Source organism: Lathyrus oleraceus, chromosome 5 (genome assembly GCF_024323335.1).
Source record: "Lathyrus oleraceus cultivar Zhongwan6 chromosome 5, CAAS_Psat_ZW6_1.0, whole genome shotgun sequence".
Lineage (NCBI taxonomy): Eukaryota > Viridiplantae > Streptophyta > Magnoliopsida > Fabales > Fabaceae > Lathyrus > Lathyrus oleraceus.
Genome location: NC_066583.1, coordinates 463588475 through 463613452, shown reverse-complemented (window position 1 = coordinate 463613452; position 24978 = coordinate 463588475).

Here is a 24978-nt window from a genome sequence, read left to right as displayed (position 1 = left end):
TCCTAGATGAAGTGGCCATCTATTTTATTAGTGTAGATGGACTTTCCTTCTGTTGTAACAGCATAGATAGGACACCAGTCTTCCTTTAAAACTGGTTGGATCATCATTGTCTGGAGGATTGGAGACATTGAGGTCGACCCTTCGTCTGGCTTTTTGAAAATCGTCTTGACCGTCTTGTCAATTGATCTTCTGAAAGTAGCCTCTTGGGATTGGATAGGTCTTCTATCAACATGGAGTCTCTCGTAGTTGGTTATCCATTTAAGAAGAATTAGCTGAGTTAAATCTTCCCTTGTAATTCTTCTCGGAATTTGGACAATAGAGGGTATGTCTTCTTCTCTATTAGTGACAACCAATAGTGAATCAGAAGAGAAACCTGAGAGAGGGAGATCTATCGAGTGATTCTGCAAGCGGTATATTATTTGGTGATGGAGAGTAGCTGACATGGCTTCTGGTACTTTGTCAGTTCCAGTGATTTGGACCTGTACCTTTAGTCTCATGGATAACATATTATCATTAAGACTCACGTTATAGTTTGGAAAAATGGTGAGGACAACACTCCCTGCATGAAGTGTGGGGAGAATAATTCCTATCACAGCGTTTTCATAGTGAAGGTAGATTGAGTCCAGTAGAGCTATTTTGCAAAAGACAGGTTGGTTCTTCCTTCCGTGTAGGGAAAGAATGACCCTGACAGCCCCAAAGGGTAAGGCTGTATATCCTTCAATCTTCCAGTGACTTATAAGATACTAGGGAATCTCCAAATCTACGTACTGCTCCTGATTCGTAGCTCTTAAGCTACATTGGTCTAGTCTAGACGACTTGACGTATTCTCATTTGTGGGCGGTTTGTAGAGGTAAGATTTCAGATGGATATGGTAACACTTCTTTGTCTTTTGAAGATGTTGTACGACCTTAATACAGGAGGTATTGTTTCGGAAATTTGAGCATCTTCTGAAACATGAGAATACTCAATAAGGTTTTCTATTTTATGAGAATTTGTCTTTTTATAGAGTTTAGGAAGCGATAAAGAAGAAGTAGTAGTAATATGTTGAGTGTTTGGTTCAGGTGTTTCCATGTTTAAGTGGTTTTCTCCCTTACTCACTCTCTTTACTATATTCACACCATATGCACCCCTTCTTCTTAACCAGACTCTGATACCATACTGGCCGGGAGCCTCACATACTATCAACTGAATCGTCATCAAATAGCCAATCATAGGCATAACACAGACTATCAATTAAAACTGATATTCCATAATAGTTAGGACCGTAGTATGGATCGAAGGTCAGATATTTTCTGATACACAAGATCCTCATTTGAGACAGGTGTAGAGCATACTTGCACCTATGTGGAAAATTATGATATGAATATAAGTTATATGGATGGATTCTCTTTTGTTTATCATTACAAAATAATATCAATTATAATCCAAATAGCAAATTACTTTAAGCATTCATAAATTGAATTATGCTTAATTATTGAAACACAAATATGTCATACTGACGTGAATAAAGCGATTCAACCATTGAAATATAACATAGTAATTTTCAAGTCATGAAATAATATTATAATAGTATGCAATATAACAACATGAATGCTATAATTTTATTATTACTTATGTTATTCATACACTACTTTTTACATCAAATACATACACCGTATACACAGTTCACTATATTTATACGATGAACCGTGTTTTTTTAAAATAAAAAAATAATAATTATGAACAGTGTATGAACAGAACATGAACAATACCCGTGAACAGTAATCGTGAACAGTACCTTTAAAGTAATGAAATAAAGTTGGTTAATAAAATATAAAAAATTGGTTAATAAAATGATGAAGTTGGTTAATACACGTCCAGATATTAAAAATATTTTTTTTTTACTAGTACATCAAAGTTGATTAATAAAAAGTAAAAAGTTGGTTAATAAACGTTCAGTTGTCCAAATAAATTTTGAACAGTCATCAAAGTTGGTTAATACAATGTAAAAAGTTGGTTAATAAAATTACAAAATTGGTTAATCACACAATTTTATATCAATATCATTTAATTTTAAAATAATAATAATAATAATTTTTAATATTCTATTTTTAAAAATATATATTATTATAATATTTCACTGTTCATCATATTGGTGAACAGTGAAATACGGGTGTAGATGTAGATTTTAGTGTAAGAATATCATTTCTCTTTTATTATAGTAATAACAGTTATGCTATTGATACACTACTTTTTACACCAAATACATACACCGTATATACTGTTCACCATATTTATACGGTGAATAGTGTTTTTTTAAAATTAAAAAATTATTATTATGAACAGTGTATGAATGAATAGTACATGAACAATAACCGTGAACAATACCTTTAAAGTAATGAAATAAAGTTGGTTAATAAAATATAAAAAATTGGTTAATAAAATGACGAAGTTGATTAATACACGTCCAGATATTAAAAATAATTTTTACTAGTACACCAAAGTTGATTAATAAAAAGTAAAAAGTTGGTTAATAAAATTATAAATTTGGATAATAAACGTTCAGTTGTCCAAATAAATTTTGAGCAGTCATCAAAGTTGGTTAATACAATGTGAAAAATTGATTAATAAAATTATAAAATTGGTTAATCACACAATTTTATATCAATATAATTTAATTTAAAAATAAATAAAAAATATTAAAAAAATATTTTTTAATATTCTATTTTTAAAAGTATATATTATTATAATATTTCACTGTTCACCGTATTGGTGAATAATGAAATACGGATATAAGTGTAAATTTTAGTGTAGGAATATCATTTCTCTAATAATACTGCCTCCGTTCTTTTTTAAGTGTTACTTTCTTGATAAATTTTTGTTTCTTTTTAATTGTCACTTGCAGAATTCAAGGTAGTATTAAATGCACTTTTGTCAAAATTACCCCTATATAATTATTAGGAGAGAGAAAAAGTAAAATGAATGTAAAATATAATTAAGGGTATTATAGATAAAATAAGAATTATTATTTAAAAAGTAATAATAATGATTAGCTTTCTTGATATAGGTAAAAAGTCAAAAAATAACACTTAAAAAGGAACGAATGGAGTAATAGAAACCAACCAATGATGTAAACCACCATTAACTATCATGAACCGAAACACACATGCAATATTCTGATTCAATTTTAAGGCGTTGTACGGTAACCCATATATAATATCTGAAATTACAATCTTGGTTTAATACTCTCATGAGTGGTGGAGCTATGTGTAGTAAAGAATGAGCCTATACTAGGGGTGTTCGTGGTTTATGAACTGCACTGAATCAAACCACATTTATATTTCAGTTCAGTTTATAATAACCATTTTCAAAAAAATGTAGTTAATTGCTAAAATGGTTTCAATTCACTTTAAAATTAATTTATAACCGGTTTGTATTTATAAACTAATTTATAATCAGTTTGCAATTATAAACCAATTTTATAATTTGAACTCTTTTAAAATCAATTTTTTTAATTTAAAAAAATATATATATTTGGAAATATATATTTTTTTTAAAAAACCTTTATTTATAAAAATTAGTTAAAACTTTTACTTTTTTGAAAAAAAAATCTAAATAGATAATTTTAAAATTTCATGCAAAAAAAAAAATTAAAAAATTATATTTTTAATTTTTCGGGGAAAAAATCCAGAATAATTTTTTTTTGAATTTTATTTTCGGAAAAAATATTATTTTATTTTTATATTTCAAAAATTTTGGGGAAAAATTTCACTAAAAAAATTATTTTATTCTGAAATTTTTATTTTTCAAAAGAAAAATATTTTTTCAGAATTTTTTTATTTCAAAAAACAATAATTTTTTATTTTCCTGAAAAAATATTTTTTTTTGTGTATCTTTGATGATGAAGATATTTTTGTGTATTTTGTGAGAAATAATGAGAACAAATGTTTTTGTTTTTCTAAAAGGTCCGTGATTATAGTCATCTTATTGCAACAATTATTTAAGCAAAACTTTTAATTACATGAATCATAATTTTTGAATTAACAAATTAATCCAACAATCTACTCTTATAAATATTATAAAGCAAATGTCTATTATTTTTTAACACAAATGAATTATTATTAAAATTTCTAACAAATAAGAATTACATTAAAAAAATACTTAAAATTTTTATAATTCCAATATTATAGTTGAATATAGTATTTCAATTAAATTAATTAAACATTTTATAATTAAAAATATATATTAATTATTTTAAAATATTTATAAATTTTACAATCTAAATTTATGCAACTCTCACATTTTAAAATTATATTTTATTTGTTTAATGGAAATTATATTAAATAGAATTACATCAAAATATTTCAAAATATGACTTGAGACCAGTTGCCTTTGATATTTTAGTTTTCTAACCCTAGAGAATCTTGTACGGAGATTACAAAGGTTTATATATAACAATGTCATCTAACACATTAAATATAATATTAAAGAAAATTAATTTTATTATCCAAAAAGAAATAGTAGCACAGCTTATTGCACTGTTATTTTTGTGTAAACTTGATTATATTAATTAATTATATTAAAAGAAATTAAAATATTTATTCATTAAATTTAATTTATGGATTTAATGGTGATGCTCTGATAATGTAAATTTTTTTACACTATCATCCAATAAAAACATATCATTTTATTGGTTGACAAAAAAATAAATTTACACTCTCAATGCATCACTCATTTTCTCTTAATTTATTTATATATTATCTTTTTTAATTATTAAAAAAACTGTATTTGAATAAAACTCGTGCGAAGCACATATTATTTACCTAGTGTTTATTTAAAATAAGGGCATACATATATAACATAAAAAAAAAAAAGCCACAGAAATTTTGTATCATTGATGAAACTCATCTACTTCCTGTAATTTCAGCATACATCATTACAAGTCAATATACCTAGTGTTTATTTATTTTTCCACAAAATTTCATTTTAATTTGATTTTTTAATAGTGACACTAATAAACAATGAGATTATCGATCCCCAAATTACTTAGAGCTAGTATCAGATACTGAATTCTCAATAATAATAAAATATACTTCATCATCAAAAGATCTTCCTTCATCCAATAACTGAACCAAATGCTTAATTCAAGTAAACTTTTTTATTAATTTTTATAATTTCAATGATACAATAGATTTTATTACTTATAACAACAACACATTTCTACGTCAAGTATAAGTGTACAAAATCCACCTTTAATAAATCCGTCTGCTATGCAATCTGGTCTGCAGTTTGTATTAGGACATCGTGATATGCAGCACAGTGGTGGAGGTCGTGGATCACCAATTAAGCAGTGTTTTGTAAAAAGCTTTCCAATTGGATTCTCCAAATTATTATTGATTCCTGAACCAAATCAATGTTAAAATTTATATTTGTCTACAAAATTGTTTATGGAAAATGAAACTCAAAAGATAAAACTAACATAGTAACATTCCTCTTACCTGAAACCATGATCAAAGAAATGCACAAAATTCCCAAAATATAAGATTGATAGATATGAAATGCCATTTTGTATTGTATAATGAAAAACTAACCATATGTTTTCATTATATAGACCTCACAGATAATTACATTCTATAAAATATTATTAAAGATGACTTTAGTAATATTAGTAATAAATGAAATATTTTTATAGTATTTCAACACAATAGTCTATAAATATATAAAATATTACTCATTTTTTAAATATGATATCTTTTATATTAAAGTGTATATTTATTCTTAAAGAAGTAATAAAAATAAGACAAAAGAATTAAACATAAACATAAATTTAACCGGAAAAAAAGTGTCATTTTCAAATTTATATATACATTGTATAATTCCAAACATAAACATACATTTAACCGGAAAAAAAAAGTGTCATTTTCAAATTTATATATACATTGAATAATTCCAAAGTAATATTATAAAGTGTTTTGAAAGATGAAAAGTTAGTATTAATTATATAGATATAGAAAAGGTATTTTAAGTTAATTAATCCAAACTGACAACCAATGAAACTTGACCATTTATAGATATTTGACTTTGAAAATTAAATTTATATTAATTATAAAACGACATAAATTTAAAAATAATATAATTTTACATTTTTATTTTAAGAAAATATAATAAAGTTAATATTAAAATTTTAAATTGTGTAAATTATTTGTGATATATATATATATATATATATATATATATATATATATATATATATATATATATATATATATATATATATATATACTACGCCAAAAACTGGAATAGACAGCGCACCTTAGAGGGCGTTTTATTACAAAAGCGCCCTCTAAAGTGAAGCGAAAAATAAGGAGCAATAGACAGCGCACTTTAGAGGGCGCTTTTGTAACAAAGCGCCCTCTAAGGTGAAGCGAAAAAATAAGGAGGAGATAGAGGGACAACAATACATGGCGCTTTTTAGAAAGCGCCCTCTAAGGTTACCCTTAGAGGGCGCTTTTAATAAAGCGCTGTTATAAGTCCATGTGCATTTCCAGTTTATAAAGCGCTTCTGGAAAGCCTTAGAGAGCGCTTTCATAAGCGCCCTCTTAGGCCCCCTTTAGAGGGCGCTTTGTTTCCACAAGCGCCCTCTAAGGTGAAACGAAAAAATAAGGAGGAGATAGAGGGACAATAATACATGGCGCCTTTTAGAAAGCGCCCTCTAAGGTTACCCTTAGAGGGCGCTTTTAATAAAGCGCTGTTATAAGTCCACGTGCATTTCCAGCTTATAAAGCGCTTCTGGAAAGCCTTAGAGAGCGCTTTCATAAGCGCCCTCTTAGGCCCCCTTTAGAGGGCGTTTTTTTTCCACAAGCGCCCTCTAATGTCCCCTTTAGTAAACATTAAAATTATAACATACTGCGCGTTTTGTTATTTCACTATCTGTTATTAGCGTTCTTTTTCACGTTAGGGTTCTGAGGCGTTTTCCTTCCACCTCTGTTAGATCTACATGCGTGTTTCCTCCTTCTACCAATCAAAGGTACACGCTTTTCCCAATTTCTGTTTTATGTTATTGCTTTGTTTTAGCTTTGCCCAATTTCTGTTTTACCTTATTACTGCGCGTTTCCTCCTTCTACGTTTGTTTCGACCATGATAGCGGATGCAATAGGAAATTGACGGTTGGTTTTTAGTGACCATGATAGCGGATGCAATGGGTTATACGACCTATGAACATATGATTTTGTGTCAACACCAGTATCATTAGAAACCTAGGTCCGAATGTGTTTGAACTCTTCTGAAATTGTTTTTTGTTTATTCTAATTAGTAATGGATAATACATGGATGTCTTCCAATCGATTGTCGAGAGAGTACGAGAATGGGGTATCAGAATTCGTTAAGTTTGCCGTTGCGCACGCCGAAGACCCCAGTAGAATGATATGTCCTTGCTTGGGTTGTTGTTATGGGAAACGGGTTGACGCAGTTCAGTTGACATCGCATCTAATGAGGCATGGAATTGATCGAAGTTATACATGTTGGAATTTGCATGGTGAGAAAAGTAACGATAATGTTGAACCGGGGGATAGTACGACCTATGCCTCAAACTATAGTGGCGCAGATACATACGATTGTGATCGAGTTGAAGAGATTGCAGAAGCACTTGAAGGAGATCTTAAGGATTGTCCCGAAATGTTTGAGAGGTTGGTAAGTGATGCAGAGAAACCTTTGTATGATGGTTGCACTAAATTCACAAGATTGTCTACGGTATTAAAGTTGTACAACTTAAAGGCGGGCAATGGGTGGTCGGATAAAAGTTTCACAGAGTTATTAGCCCTTTTGAAAGATATGCTTCCTGAGGATAATGTTCTTCCCAATCGAACATATGAGACCAAAAAGATGTTGTGCTCTATTGGCATGAGCTATGATAAGATACATGCATGTCCAAACGATTGCGTTTTGTTTCGAAATGAGTATGCATCGTTAAATGAGTGTCCTAAATGCGGTGTCTCGCGATATAAGAACAAGTTGTCTCCAGCAAAAGTCTTGTGGTATTTTCCTGTTATTCCGAGATTTAGACGCATGTTTCGTAGTGAAACCGATTCAAGACACTTGACCTGGCATGCAGATGAAAGAATTATAGATGGAAAGTATCGACATCCGGCAGATTCACCACAGTGGTTGAAAATTGATAATGATTATCCTGAATTTGGAGAAGAATCAAGAAACCTTCGCTTGGCATTATCTACTGATGGAATGAACCCACACGGTATCCAGAGTATCTCACACAGTACATGGCCTGTGATTATTATGATTTATAACCTACCTCCATGGCTATGTATGAAGCGTAAGTACATGATGTTGTCTATGTTGATTTCTGGACCTAAACAACCAGGGAATGACATAGACGTGTACTTGAAGCCCTTAATCGAAGATTTAAAGATTTTGTGGGAGACCGGTGTAACACCCTTCTAAAAATACCCCAAAATTTAATTTAAAACAACAAATATAAATCAGAATAGATATGCAATTAAGGTTGTCACACTTGACACTTCACACCATTCACCAAAATAATTAGTCATGCTCACTTATTAATCAAAATAAGACATTGCACAATTCGCAGCGGATATGCAAACCATGTAACACATTACATGTAAAATCATTCAACAACCAAATGAAAACAAGATAAAACATCCCGTCCCGATGTTACATATACCAGAGCACGACCCACTAAGGAACTACACTAGACTTCAAGCAATAGCTTCTACTTAATCACTGCTCGTTACCTGAAAACATAGTTGTAAGGGTGAGTTCCTCAATCGATATAATAAGCATTATAAAATATCATGTAATGCTAAGTAAATTAACACATTTCATCACCCTAATCAGATCACACATTCAGCAACGACAACATCAACTCAAAATCATACTCAACACAAACACCAAACACACGTATAATATTGGAATACATCCATTCATATTATACATTATGCAATGAGACTCCATGCATGCGGTACCGACTATTCGTGAACATATAGTTCAACCTCACCGATCAAACCCAGATACGGCTACCAAGCTCACTAGTCCCACTCATTTGAGACCTAGTGACTCACTCACTAATTCCTCACCATGGGAATTAGCTACCACCCCAAGGGCTATGCTATGCACGCTAACTCACCTAGCATGCAAACATCAACAACAATCCACAATAACTCACTCACTAATTCCTCACCATGGGAATTAGCTACCACCATAAAGGCCACACTATGCACGCTAAATCACCTAGCATGCTACCATCAACAACAATCCACAATGGACATATGCTCACACTCTAAGCCATAAACAGTCCATTCACAATTGCATACATAACAGATACATTCACAGCATTATGCATACCATCATACATCATCAGCATATTTATCACAGAATCATATCATATCATGCCAATTAATAACTCACGGTATTAGCACACTCTACTAATACCTATACTGCTCAAAACAACGGGAAATGATCCCTACTCTATCATACATCAGCTAAATTACATCACTCAGCTGAAACGACCAAAAACTGCACAACAACAGCTCAGAAAAATCCAACTTCTGCCCATACGCGTATGCCCCATGCCCATACGCGTATGGCCCATTTCCTAGCCAAGCCCATACGCGTATTGCCTATCTCATACGCGTATGCTACGCGTACCACTTCCTCATACGCGTACCAACAGAGACAAAACTACGTTAAAATCATCATCTTCTTCATCCATACGCGTATGGCCTCACCCCATACGCGTACCACTCACAGGATACGCGTAATACACGCGTATGGCGCGTATCAGCGCCAGATCCCTTCTCTCCAGGCCATCTCATACGCGTATTGCCTAGTGCCATACGCGTATGACTAGAAACCAGATTTCCAGATCTGTTATGGGTTTTCTCTGCTACGAGATCTCTCGATTCCAACCTTCCACAGTCCAATTTTACACAGTATTCGTTTATATCATCTAACACAGATCATACACATTCAATTTCACAGTTTCTAACCTTATTACGTCCGATTCCTACGAATTTCCTCAATTATACTCATATCTCATTCATCCAAAATTTCACAATTTTCAACATTCATCATCTAATTAGAGTCAAATCAATGGTTTATCACTACCCATTACATGTTAACCCATAATACCCATTAAACGACGATAAACCCCCCTTACCTGAGTTAATCCGGCAATCCTTCAGCTTCAAGCTTTTCCTTTCTTCAACCCTTGCTCTCTTGCTCTTTGCCCTTTTCCCTTTTCCACTTTTGTGTCGTTCTCCCTTTTCACGTGAAAACCCCTTTTTACCAAAAATGGGACTTTTTACCGATTCCAACTTTATATTCCAATAATAATAATTCCAATAATAATCTAATTATTTAATTAAATTAATAAATATATTATTAACCTAAATTAAATAATTATCATATTTTTATCGGGGTGTTACAACTCTCCCCCACTAAAAGAGTTTTCGTCCTCGAAAACATACCTCAAGCGAATAACTCTGGATAAGACTCCTTCATCTGACTCTCAAGTTCCCAAGTCACATTGCCACCTGCTGGTCCTCCCCAAGCTACCTTTACCAAAGCAATTTCTCTACCCCGCAACTGCTTCAACTCTCGATCCTCGATCCTCATAGGTGATGTTTCAACAGTCAGGTTATCTCTCACCTGTACATCATCTACTTGGACTACATGCGACGGATCAGGAATGTACCTCCTCAATTGAGACACATGAAAAACCTCATGCAAATTCGCAAGTGACGGCGGTAAAGCGATACGATAGGCTACCTCCCCTATCTTCTCCAAAATCTGATAAGGACCAATAAATCGAGGTGTCAACTTCTTCGACTTCAAAGCTCGACCAACCCCAGTTATCGGAGTAACACGAAGAAACACATGATCTCCCTCTTGAAACTCAAGTGACTTCCTTCTCTTGTCGTGATAACTCTTCTGACGACTCTGAGCAATCCTCATCTTCTCCTGAATCATCTTAATCTTTTCCATAGTTTGTTGAACAATCCCCGGTCCAACCACAGCACTTTCACCGGACTCATACCAACATAAAGGTGTCCGACATCTCCTACCATAGAAAGCTTCAAACGGTGTCATACCAATGCTCGAATGAAAACTATTGTTGTAGGTAAACTCAATCAAAGGTAAATAACAATCCCAAGCACCTCCCTTTTCCAAAACACAAGCCCTCAAAAGATCCTTTAGTGACTGAATCGTCCTCTCAGTCTGACCATCAGTCTGCGGATGATATGCAGAACTCAATCTCAGCTTAGTTCCCAAAGCCCTCTGCAAACCTTCCCAGAACTTCGATGTAAATCTAGGATCTCTGTCCGAAACAATACTCGACGGAATACCATGCAAACTTACAATTTTCTCAATATACAACTCAGCTAATCTCTCTAACGAATAATCCATTCTGATCGGAATGAAATGAGCTGATTTTGTCAATCTGTCAACAATCACCCAAATAGCTTCAAAATTCGTAATTGTCCTCGGTAAACCAGAAACAAAATCCATACTGATACTATCCCACTTCCACTCTGGAATAGCCAACGGTTGCATTAGCCCAGACGGCTTCTGATGCTCAATCTTTGACTTCTGACAAGTCAAACAAGAATAAACAAAACTCGCAATTTCTCTTTTCATTCCCGGCCACCAAAATAACTTTTTCAAATCATGATACATCTTCGTAGCCCCAGGATGAATACTCAGGCCACTACGATGCCCTTCCTCAAGGATACTCTTCTTAAGCTCGGTAACATCCGGAATACACACCCGATTACCAATATTTAAAACACCATTCTCATCAACTCTGAATTCACCACCTTGGCCTTGATTCACTAGAGTCAACTTATCAACCAAAAGCACATCGGATTTCTGACCCTCTCTAATCTCATCCAGAATACCACTCGTTAACTTCAACATTCCCAATTTAACACTATTGTGAGTACTCACACACACCAAACTCAAGTCTCTAAACTGCTCAATTAAATCCAATTCCTTAACCATTAACATAGACATATGCAATGATTTCCGACTCAATGCATCAGCCACTACGTTTGCTTTACCCGGATGGTAATTCAAACCAAAATCATAATCCTTCAGAAATTCTAACCATCTCCTCTGTCTCATATTCAGCTCTTTCTGATCAAACAAATACTTTAAACTCTTATGGTCACTAAAAACCTCAAATCTTGACCCGTACAAGTAATGCCTCCATAACTTCAGAACAAATACCACAGCTGCCAACTCTAAATCGTGTATCGGATAGTTCCTCTCATGAACCTTCAGTTGTCTCGAAGCATAAGCTACAACCTGCTTATTCTGCATCAAAACACCACCCAAGCCCAACAACAAAGCATCACAGTAAACCTCAAACGGTTCCGATGGACTGGGTAATATCAGAATAGGAGCAGTAGTTAACCTTCTCTTTAACTCTTGGAAACCTTCTTCACATTTTGAGTCCCAAACAAACGCTTGCCCCTTTCTAGTCAACATCGTCAACGGTAACGCCAACTTAGAAAATCCCTCAATGAATTTCCTATAATAACTTGCAAGTCCAAGAAAACTCCTTATCTCAGAAACTGACTTCGGAGCTTCCCACTTAGATACCGCTTCTATCTTAGAAGGATCAACAGCAACACCACCTCTTGAAATCACATGACCAAGAAAACTAACCTCTTCTAACCAAAATTCACACTTGGACAGTTTAGCAAATAACTTCTTTTCTCGTAGAACTCCCAACACCACTCTCAAATGTTCAGCATGCTCTTTCTCAGATTTCGAATACACCAAAATATCGTCAATAAACACCACAACAAACTTGTCTAGGTACGGATGGAAAATCCTATTCATATACTCCATAAATACCCCAGGCGCATTAGTCACACCAAAAGGCATTACAGAATACTCATAATGTCCATACCTTGTTCTGAAAGCAGTCTTCTGAATATCCTCAGTTTTCACACGTATCTGATGATACCCCGATCTCAAGTCTATTTTGCTGAACACATTCGCACCAACCAACTGATCCATCAAATCATCAATCCTCGGCAAAGGATACCGATTCTTGATCGTCACTTTATTCATTTGCCTGTAGTCCACACATAACCTCATAGTACCTTCTTTCTTCTTAACCAGTAACACTGGTGCGCCCCACGGTGACACACTCGGACGAATAAATTTCTTATCCAACAGATCTTCCAACTGACTCTTCAATTCAGTTAACTCAACAGCAGACATACGGTACGGAGCCATCGATATCGGCCTAGTACCAGGCACCAAATCAATCGAGAACTCAACTTCACGCTCTGGCGGTAATTCATCCACTTCTTCAGGAAATACATCAGGAAAATCACACACCACGGCTAGATCGCAAATCACCAGTTTATCTTTAGCCTCCAAAGTCGCTAACAGCCTAAACAACTCTGCCCCATCTGCTACTGCCTCATTCACCTGCCTTGCTGATAGAAACAAACTCTTTCCTTCCTTAATCTCAGGAAAGATCACAGTCTTATCAAAACAGTTGATATAAACTCGGTTAAACACCAACCAGTTCATACCCAGGATAACATCAATCTGCACTAGTGGAAGACACACGAGGTCCATCCCAAAGTCTCTACCAAAAATACTCAAAGGACAATTTAAACAAATGGAAGTAGTAGTCACTGAACCCTTCGCAGGAGTATCAATCACCATACTCCCATGCATCTCAGATATCTCTAATTTAAGTCTCATAGCACAATCCAAAGATATAAAGGAATGAGTCGCACCTGTGTCAATAATAGCTACAAGAGGAAAGCCATTAATATAACACGTACCTCGGATCAAACGATCATCTGCAGAAGTCTCAGAACCTGATAAAGCAAAGACCTTGCCTCCCGACTGGTTCTCTTTCTTCGGCTTAGGACACTGTGGACTGATATGACCCACCTCTCCACAGTTGAAGCAAGTCATAGTCTTCACCCGGCACTCTGCAGCCAAGTGACCACCTTTTCCACACTTGAAACACTTCTTCTCAGTACTGGTACACTCATGGATACGATGTCCAGCCTGACCACATCTGTAACACTTAGTAGGGGCACTGGAGTCTCCCCCACTAGGTCTCTTCATCCCACTCTGTCTCTGGAAACCTTTGCCAGCTGCATACGGTTTTCCACGATCATTCTGATTCTTGCCTTTTCTATCAACCCTCTGCTGATAGCTCTCCGTTCTGGCCTTGGTATCCTGTTCAAAAATCCTGCAACAGTCCACCAAGTCAGAAAACACTCTAATCCGCTGATACCCAATAGCCTGCTTGATCTCGGGACGTAACCCGTTCTCAAACTTCACACATTTTGAAAATTCCCCAGTAGCCTCATCATAGGGAGTGTAATACTTCGACAGCTCTGTGAACTTAGCAGCATACTCAGTAACAGACCGGTTGCCCTGCTTCAATTCTAAGAACTCTATATCTTTCTTTCCTCTGACATCCTCTGGAAAATACTTCCTCAGGAATCTCTCTCTGAACACCGCCCAAGTGATCTCAGCATTCCCAACAGCTTCCAACTCAGTGCGGGTAGCAACCCACCAATCATCTGCTTCCTCTGACAGCATATGCGTACCGAACCTGACCTTCTGGTTATCGGCACACTCAGTCACTCGGAAGATTCTCTCGATCTCCTTCAACCACTTCTGAGCGCCATCTGGATCGTATGCTCCCTTGAACATTGGAGGATTGTTCTTCTGGAACTCACTCAGCTGACGAGCAGCTCCCAATCCCACAACATTCGGATTCCCTCCAAGTACTCCAGCTAGCATACCCAGAGCCTCGGCAATCGCAGCATCGTCTCTACCTCTTCCAGCCATCTCTATTCTGAAAGCCCAACAAGCTAAAACAATAAGTACTGATAGGGTTACACAACACCTATCCCGTACAGAAAAACAGAATAATTACGACTCGACTCGACCGACTATGCTCTGATACCACTAACGTAACACCCTTCTAAAAATACCCCAAAATTTAATTTAAAACAACAAATATAAATCAGAGTAGATATGCAATTAAGGGTGTCACACTTGACACTTCACACCATTCACCAAAATAATTAGTCATGCTCACTTATTAATCAAAATAAGACATTGCACAATTCGCAGCGGATATGCAAACCATGTAACACATTACATGTAAAATCATTCAACAACCAAATGAAAACAAGATAAAACATCCCGTCCCGATGTTACATATACCAGAGCACGACCCACTAAGGAACTACACTAGACTTCAAGCACTAGCTTCTACTCAATCACTGCTCGTTACCTGAAAACATAGTTGTAAGGGTGAGTTCCTCAATCGATATAATAAGCATTATAAAATATCATGTAATGCTAAGTAAATTAACACATTTCATCACCCTAATCAGATCACACATTCAGCAACGACAACATCAACTCAAAATCATACTCAACACAAACACCAAACACACGTATAATATTGGAATACATCCATTCATATTATACATTATGCAATGAGACTCCATGCATGCGGTACCGACTATTCGTGAACATATAGTTCAACCTCACCGATCAAACCCAGATACGGCTACCAAGCTCACTAGTCCCACTCATTTGAGACCTAGTGACTCACTCACTAATTCCTCACCATGGGAATTAGCTACCACCCCAAGGGCTATGCTATGCACGCTAACTCACCTAGCATGCAAACATCAACAACAATCCACAATAACTCACTCACTAATTCCTCACCATGGGAATTAGCTACCACCATAAAGGCCACACTATGCACGCTAAATCACCTAGCATGCTACCATCAACAACAATCCACAATGGACATATGCTCACACTCTAAGCCATAAACAGTCCATTCACAATTGCATACATAACAGATACATTCACAGCATTATGCATACCATCATACATCATCAGCATATTTATCACAGAATCATATCATATCATGCCAATTAATAACTCACAGTATTAGCACACTCTACTAATACCTATACTGCTCAAAACAACAGGAAATGATCCCTACTCTATCATACATCAGCTAAATTACATCACTCAGCTGAAACGACCAAAAACTGCACAACAACAGCTCAGAAAAATCCAACTTCTGCCCATACGCGTATGCCCCATGCCCATACGCGTATGGCCCATTTCCTAGCCAAGCCCATACGCGTATTGCCTATCTCATACGCGTATGCTACGCGTACCACTTCCTCATACGCGTACCAACAGAGACAAAACTACGTTAAAATCATCATCTTCTTCATCCATACGCGTATGGCCTCACCCCATACGCGTACCACTCACAGGATACGCGTAATACGGGCGTATGGCGCGTATCAGCGCCAGATCCCTTCTCTCCAGGCCATCTCATACGCGTATTGCCTAGTGCCATACGCGTATGACCAGAAACCAGATTTCCAGATCTGTTATGGGTTTTCTCTGCTACGAGATCTCTCGATTCCAACCTTCCACAGTCCAATTTTACACAGTATTCGTTTATATCATCTAACACAGATCATACACATTCAATTTCACAGTTTCTAACCTTATTACGTCCGATTCCTACGAATTTCCTCAATTATACTCATATCTCATTCATCCAAAATTTCACAATTTTCAACATTCATCATCTAATTAGAGTCAAATCAATGGTTTATCACTACCCATTACATGTTAACCCATAATACCCATTAAACGACGATAAACCCCCCTTACCTGAGTTAATCCGGCAATCCTTCAGCTTCAAGCTTTTCCTTTCTTCAACCCTTGCTCTCTTGCTCTTTGCCCTTTTCCCTTTTCCACTTTTGAGTCGTTCTCCCTTTTCACGTGAAAACCCCTTTTTACCAAAAATGGGACTTTTTACCGATTCCAACTTTATATTCCAATAATAATAATTCCAATAATAATCCAATTATTTAATTAAATTAATAAATATATTATTAACCTAAATTAAATAATTATCATATTTTTATCGGGGTGTTACAACCGGTGTGGAGGTTTATGATGGATATAGGAAAGAAAGTTTCAACTTGAGGGCGATGTTGTTTGGCACAATTAAAGATTTTCCAGCATACGGAAATCTATCAGGGTATAGCATAAAAGGTCAATGTGCGTGTCCTATTTGTGAAGATAAAACAGATTGGAAGCGCTTGGAGTTTGGTCAGAAGAATGTCTTTCTCGGTCATCGGAGATTCTTAAATTCAAATCATCACTACCGTGGATGGAGAAAGGCGTTCAATGGAGAGACAAAACAAGGCAGAGCTCCACCTATATTGACGGGTGATCAAATTTTTGAAAAGGTGAAAGATTTGGATACTCAGTTTGGCAAGCCTTTTGCCCACACACTTGTCAAAAGTGGGTGGAAGAAGAGGTCAGTTTTTTTTGAATTGCCGTATTGGAAGTCCTTGTATGTGAGACATTTTCTTGATGTTATGCATATTGAAAAAAATGTATTTGAAAGTGTTATTGGCACGTTACTCAATATACAAGGAAAGTCTAAGGATGGCCTTAAGGCAAGAAAGGACTTGATAGCGATGGGAATAAGAACTGAATTAGGACCCTTGAAGAAAGGAAAACGAACATATCTACCTCCTGCTGCTTATACTCTATCTAGAAAGGAGAAAAAAACATTGTGTAAGTTTCTAAGTGAAGTTAAAGTTCCAGAAGGGTACTCTTCAGATATTAGAAGACTTGTGTCTATGAAAGACCTCAAGTTAAAGAGTTTAAAGACCCATGATTGCCATGTTATAATGGAACATTTTCTCCCAATAGGTATATGTTCTATTCTTCCAGAAAAAGTAAGAAGCTCTATAACTAAGTTGTGTTCTTTCTTCAAGTCAATTTGCAGTAAGGTGATCAATCCTGCGATCTTACCAATGTTGCAAAAAGAAATCGTTATTACTTTGTGTGAGCTTGAAATGTTTTTTCCTCCATCATTTTTTGACATAATGGTACATCTAGTTGTTCATCTTGTGAAAGAGACACAATTGTGTGGACCAGCTTATATGAGATGGATGTACCCTGTTGAACGTTATATGAAAATATTAAAAGGGTACGTGAAGAACCGAAGTCGACCAGAAGGTTGTATGGTTGAAAGATACATTGTTGAAGAAGCGATTGAGTTTTGTACTGAATATTTGTCTAATGTTCAGTCAATCGGACTCCCCAAGTCTCAGCTTGTCGAAAAGAAAGAAGGAAAAAATCTAATTGGAAATAAAATCGTGGCAGTATCAAGGGTCGAACGGGATCAAGTACATTTGTATGTTCTGCACAATGAGAATGAGGTTGAGCCGTATGTTGAAATTCACAAGGATGTTCTCCGAGGTTTAAATCCCAATAGAAATGAAAATTGGATAGTACGAGAGCACAATCGATGTTTTATACCTTGGTTTAAGGATCATATTTATTCAAAGTATTATTCAGATCCCGCTTCAATAACAGAAAGGTTGAGATGCTTAGCATATGGTCCAAGTTTCCATGTTTTTTCTTATAGCGCATACGCGATTAATGGATACACATTTTATACCAAAGAACAAGATGATAAAAGTACTATGCAGAATAGTGGTGTCACCGTGGTAGCTGAAGCAATGCACATATCAAGTGTGAAGGACTTAAACCCCAAATTTGCAAATCTGTCGTATTTTGGTGTTATCGAGCGCATTTGGGTGTTTGATTATGAGAAGTTTCAGATTCCTATATTTGGTTGCAAGTGGGTTGAAAATAATAACGGCATTCGAATGGATAAGTCAGGATTTTTGCAAGTGGATCTTAATAGGGTGGGATACAAAGATGAGTCTTTTATTCTAGCCTCTCAAGCTAGACAAGTGTTCTATGTCAATGATCCGAAAAGTACGAAATGGTCTATAGTTCTTTTTTCCAACAAAGTAATTGATGAAAACACTGGAGATCAAGGTGATATTGATGTTGAGATTGAATCGTTTACCATAAATTATCAAGATGAGAATATTATATCAAATGATTCATATATTAGAAATGATCATAATGAGGGTATTTGGATCAATCCAACCGTCCGTGTTGTTAAGAGACATGTAGAATATATTCCAACAAAGAAAAGAAAGAGAACTTAGTGAAAAAGGTACAGGTCAAATGATTTTAATTGTTTTTTTTATTACAGGTAAAATGACTTTTATGATTTTAATTGTTTTTACATTTGTCATCTGATTTTAATTGTTTTCTTTATTACAGGTAAAATGGCTATTATGAAGTCAATCATTCGTGCAAGAGACAAGGGTGTAAAATTTGAAGTACATTGGAGTGCTGAAGACCAACTAATTTTTTTTCATCAGGCTTGTGTCTCAATAGAGGATGGGTATCTACCTAAAGTTACTTTTGTAGTGGTCCAAAAGAGACATCACACCAGTCTCTTTCCTGTCAACCCCAAAGAGACCGATAGAAGTGGAAATATTATGCCAGGTTTTTTCAATATATTTCTCAACGCAGCTGGTATATATTATCATTTGAATTTATCACTTTTTGCTGATTTTGTTGTTCTAAATTATCAAAGGAACCGTGGTAGACACCAGCATTTGTCACCCTAGGGAATTTGATTTTTACCTTAACAGCCATGCAGGAATTCAGGTAATATTAGCTATGTCATTTAACTTTATGCCATTGTTTACTATTTGTTGCTCAATCGCCTTTTGACAGTTCTGTGTTATTTGCATTTGGACGTGTTCTTTTTGCAGGGGACTAGTCGACCAACGCATTATCATGTGCTGTATGATGAAAATAAATTCACTGCAGACCAGCTACAGAGTTTGACCAATAACTTGTGCTACACGTAATGATATGATTTGCTTTATTTTGTTTAGTATTGGTTAGAACTACTAGACAGCATGGGTGGATGGGCGTTATTTTGTTTAGTATTGGTTAGAACTACTAGACAGCTTTTGGATACAGTGGTCATTGGGTGTTGGTTGCTATGGATCTTTCGAGACTAATAGTGTATATTGTTGTTGTACTTTTACTAAATCATGAATATGTTGTTGTATATTGTTGATCAAAGAATCATATATTAATGTTGTATATATGGAGGATTAATGTTGTATATAAATGGATTCATGTTGTATATATCAATGGATTAATGGTGTATAACATTGGATTAAAGGATGAAATCAATATGAATTTTACACTTTTGCAGCATGCGAACAGGTTACCAATTAAATATCCACTGTTTTTCAAACAAATTTTTTTAAAATAACTAACACTTTAGAGGACGCTTTGTTCAGAAAGCGCCCTCTAAACACTTTACATTGACAACTTTAGAGGGCGCTTTTTCCTGAAAGCGCCCTCTAAACACTTTACATTGACAACTTTAGAGGGCGCTTTTTCCAGAAAGCGCCCTCTAAGGTATCCCTTTATGGACCACTCCAGAGGGCGCTTTTTTGTGAAAGCGCACTATAATGTGGCCACTTTAGACAGCGCTTTCTCCAGGAAAACAAAGCGCTGTCTTTACCTATGCCAGCGCCACTTTAGAGGGCGCTTAAAAGCGCTGTTATAGGCCAAAATAAGCGCCCTCTTTTCCCTTATTTGGCGTAGTGATATATATATATATATATATATATATATATATATATATATATATATATATATATATATATATATATATATATATATATATATATATATATATATATATATATATATATATATATATATATATATATATATAGATTAATTACTATACACTGTCAGTGTAAAAAGTTTTACACTGTCGATTCATCACCATCATCCGTTTGTATTACTTTATAGATTTTTAAAATAAAAGTCAAACTTCTTTTAATATCCGACGTCTATGATTAACTGATGGTGTAAAATTCTTTTACACTTTCAGTGTATTTCAATATATATATATATATATATATATATATATATATTATATATATATATATATATATATATATATATATATATATATATATATATATATATATATATATATATAAGTATGTCCATGAATACAAAAACATACATAATTTTAGATTTTCGTATTTACATGAAAATAATAAATATAAATCTTACTAGTATTTCAACTCAAATTCAACGTTACTTTAAAAACATAAAAATAGAGTGGCTGAAAATTGAATCCATGATTTGCGTTACTTTTTCATCAATGTCAGGTGCGGTATAGTCATTTTTAAATTTTAATTTAGAAAGAAAAAAATAAAATTGTTCTTGGAGCAAGTTCAGAATCAAAACATCTTGACAAGCAGACAAAGCACCTACAATGTATCAGCTTCACAGGGTGACAATGCAACACTGATTTTAATTGCGCTCAAACAACAAAACAAGCCCCTAAAGTTTGGTATGAGTGACTTAGTAAGTTCTTAATCGATCAAGGATACTCTAGAGAGAAGGTGGATACTACACCTTTCATTAAACGTGAAGGAAAATATACTCTTCAAGTTCAAGTTTATGTTGATGATATCATCTTTGGTTTCAGTAACATTCAATTAGTCAAGGAGTTTTCTAAGATAATGCAGAGTGAGTTTGAGATGAGTCTCATGGGGAATTTGAACTACTTCCTCGGTTTTCAAATCAAGCAACTCAGCAAAGGAACTTTTATGTGTCAAACAAAAAATAGCAACGAATTGCTAAAGAGATTTGGTATGGAAGATGCTGTGAAGACATGGCTTCTCGAGTATTTTGATGAAGACAACGATGCACGTACAGGGTCAATCATCAAAGAATGAATCAAGACTTCAATAGAGCAAATTCACACAAAGTTTCAATCATACATAGCTCAAAGTCGCTCGAGAAATTGATCACAAAGGTATTGGAATTTAATCTTAGTTAATGTTTATATATAAAGTGTTCAATTGATTGTTGCATGCATAATATGATATGGACACTTAGAATTTATTTCAAAATGGTTAGAGCTTTTAAAAGTTCTCAATTTTTCCTTTTTTCAATAGTGGTAACCGGTTAACACTTTTGGGGTAACCGATTAACCCGAAACAAAATTCAATTTTTGGGCAGATTTTGTTAGCATGTAACCGGTTAACACTTTCATGGTAACCGGTTACACAGTTTAAAATTTGAATTTTTCTTAACGTTACAATTAATGTAACCGGTTAACACAATTTGGGTAACCGGTTACTACTGGGAATTTTTGTAGAAAAATTGCAACTTTTCATATTTTCAATTCATGCTTCTTCTCTATGAACCATGACATCCATTGGTTGTTTGCACCTATTTAAAGAGGTTCACAGAAGGATATTTAAACTAAAATTTTTCAGATTGCAAATCACCTCCTTAAAAATTAATTTTCACAATCTCTCTTTGTTTACTATTTTCAAAGATAAGTGTCCAAAATTCATATGCATCATTTGAACACTTCTATAAACATTGTGAGATTGATTATTCCAAAAGGAGAAGACCAATCCTTTGATTGATGTGCAGATATTTCCAGATTATTCAAACTTCCATTTAAATTAGACACTTGTTGTTCTTCACATCTTAATTTTTCCAGCATTAGTGGAATTAAGATAGTGAGTGTTTTATCCTTACTTGTTTGATAGTAAGAGGTGCATAGGAGAGGATTGTTCTCTTATCACTAAGAAGGTTTCCTTGTTGTTTAGAAACAAGAGAGTCACTTTGAGAGGATTGCTCTCATAAGTGGACTTTGTTGGAAATCCAAGAGTTTGTTCTTGGTGGTCTTTGTTGGTCATTGTACAAGTCCAAACAAATAGTGGAAATCTCTTTCTTGTTGGAAAGGGGATTGGATGTACCTTCGGATTATGAAGGGAACCAGGATAAATCTCCGTGTCATTATTTTTCTGCACTTTACCACTTTCCTAAACACCATTATAAACCAGAAAAATAATCCTTACAACAAGAAAATTTCAAGGTTTCTAATTCACCCCCCTCTTAGACTGATTTCAGACTTACAGATGTAAAATCAATTGACACTCCAATGCCCACAAATGGAAACTTGAAAAAACATGAAAATGGTAAGGATATTGATGTCAAGAAGTAGAGAGGTGTAATTGAATCTCTTTTATATCTTACTGCATCTATGTCAGACATTATGTTTAGTTTGTGTATGTGTGCTCGTTATCAATCGGCTCCTAAGAAATCACATTTAAAATTCGTAAAGTGCATCCTTAGATACCTTTGTGTTACATCTAAGTATGTACTTTGATATTCCAAGGAAGTGATTTTAATTTGGTTGGTTATACCGATTTTCGTATTTACATGAAAATAGTAAATATAAATCTTACTAGTATTTCAACTCAAATTCAACGTTACTTTAAAAACATAAAAATAGAGTGGCTGAAAATATGATTTGGGTTACTTTTCCATCAATGTCAGGTGAGGTATAGTTAGTTTTAAATTTTAATTTAGAAAGAAAAAAATAAAATTGTTCTTAGAGCAAGTTCAGAATCCAAACAACTTGACAAGGAGTTTTCTAAGATAATGCAGAGTGAGTTTGAGATGAGTCTCATGGGGAATTTGAACTACTTCCTCGATTTTCAAATCAAGCAACTCAACAAAGGTACTTTTATGTGTCAAACAAAAAATAGCAACGAAATGCTAAAGATATTTGGTATGGAAGATGAAAAATCAATTGACACTCTAATGCCCACAAATGGAAACTTGGAAAAACATGAAAATGGTAAGGATATTGATGTCAAGAAGTATAGAGGTGTAATTGGATCTCTTCTATATCTTACTGCATCTATGTCAGACATTATGTTTAGTGTGTGTATGTGTGCTCGTTATCAACCGGCTCCTAAGAAATCGCATTTAAAAGTTGTAAAGTGCATCCTTAGATACCTTCGTGTTACATCTAAGTATGGTCTTTGATATTCCAAGGGAAGTGATTGTAATTTGGTTGGTTATACCGATTCCCATTTTGCCACTTGCAAATCGGATACGAAAAGTACTAGTTGAACTATCCACATGTTTTCAAACTCCTTAGTAAGTTGACATAGCAAGAAACATGTTCGTGTTGCTTTATGAACTGTCGAGGCGGAATACGTCGCAGCCTGTAGTTATTGTGCTTAAATATTACGCTCAAACAACAACTATTTGATTTTAATATTAAACTAAAACATATTCCTATCATGTGCGACAACACTAATGTTATTAATCTAACCAAAAATCTGGTGTTACACTCTCGCACTAAACATATTGAGATACGTCACCACTTCCTACATGACCATGTTGAAAAGGAGACGTCGTATTTGAGCATGTTGATAGCAAAAATCAACTTGCGGATATCTTTACAAAACCTCTTGCGACTGAATCGTTTTTTAACATTCGAAGGGAATTGATCATACTTAATATCTCAAATCTGGCCTAAATATGATTTGTCGCATGCACTTTATATATTTTTGCTCTAACTTTCCTTGAAAGTTCAATCACATATGAGTGCATCCTTCATCAATTCATACATGAGGTAATATTGTTCCATTTTTCCTCTTTGAAAGTAAACTTTTTACTTTTGCATGTTGTCTATGTTCCAAATGTTTGATATGCTTGATGTATGAAATATTTCATGAATGTTCACTTCCAAAAAATTTAATTGATGTATTTCAATCTATATGCTTACAGTGACTTCATGTTATTCTTCTTTCATACTTGAAATAAGTTCTTTGTGTATAAGCATGTTATCTATTATTAGTTCTCGCATGATATATGTGTGAGATTGTTGCTTATCTATTCCAGCATGATATATGTTTGAACATGTTATAATGCTAATAAAATTCTTGTAGCGTATCATGGTTATAATAACATTTCTGTTTTTGGTTTGAGTGGTGATAAATCTAAATAATCGCCTTCCTAGAGCACACGTGTGTAGCATTCGGGAGCACCAAAGGTATATGTCACATAATCGTGTCTCTTTTGTAGCAACTCATGAGTTTTTTTATTGCATTGTATCCTTTATCTTTCATGTTTATTGTTATGTTATTTGGCATGATATGTGGCAACTATGTCATA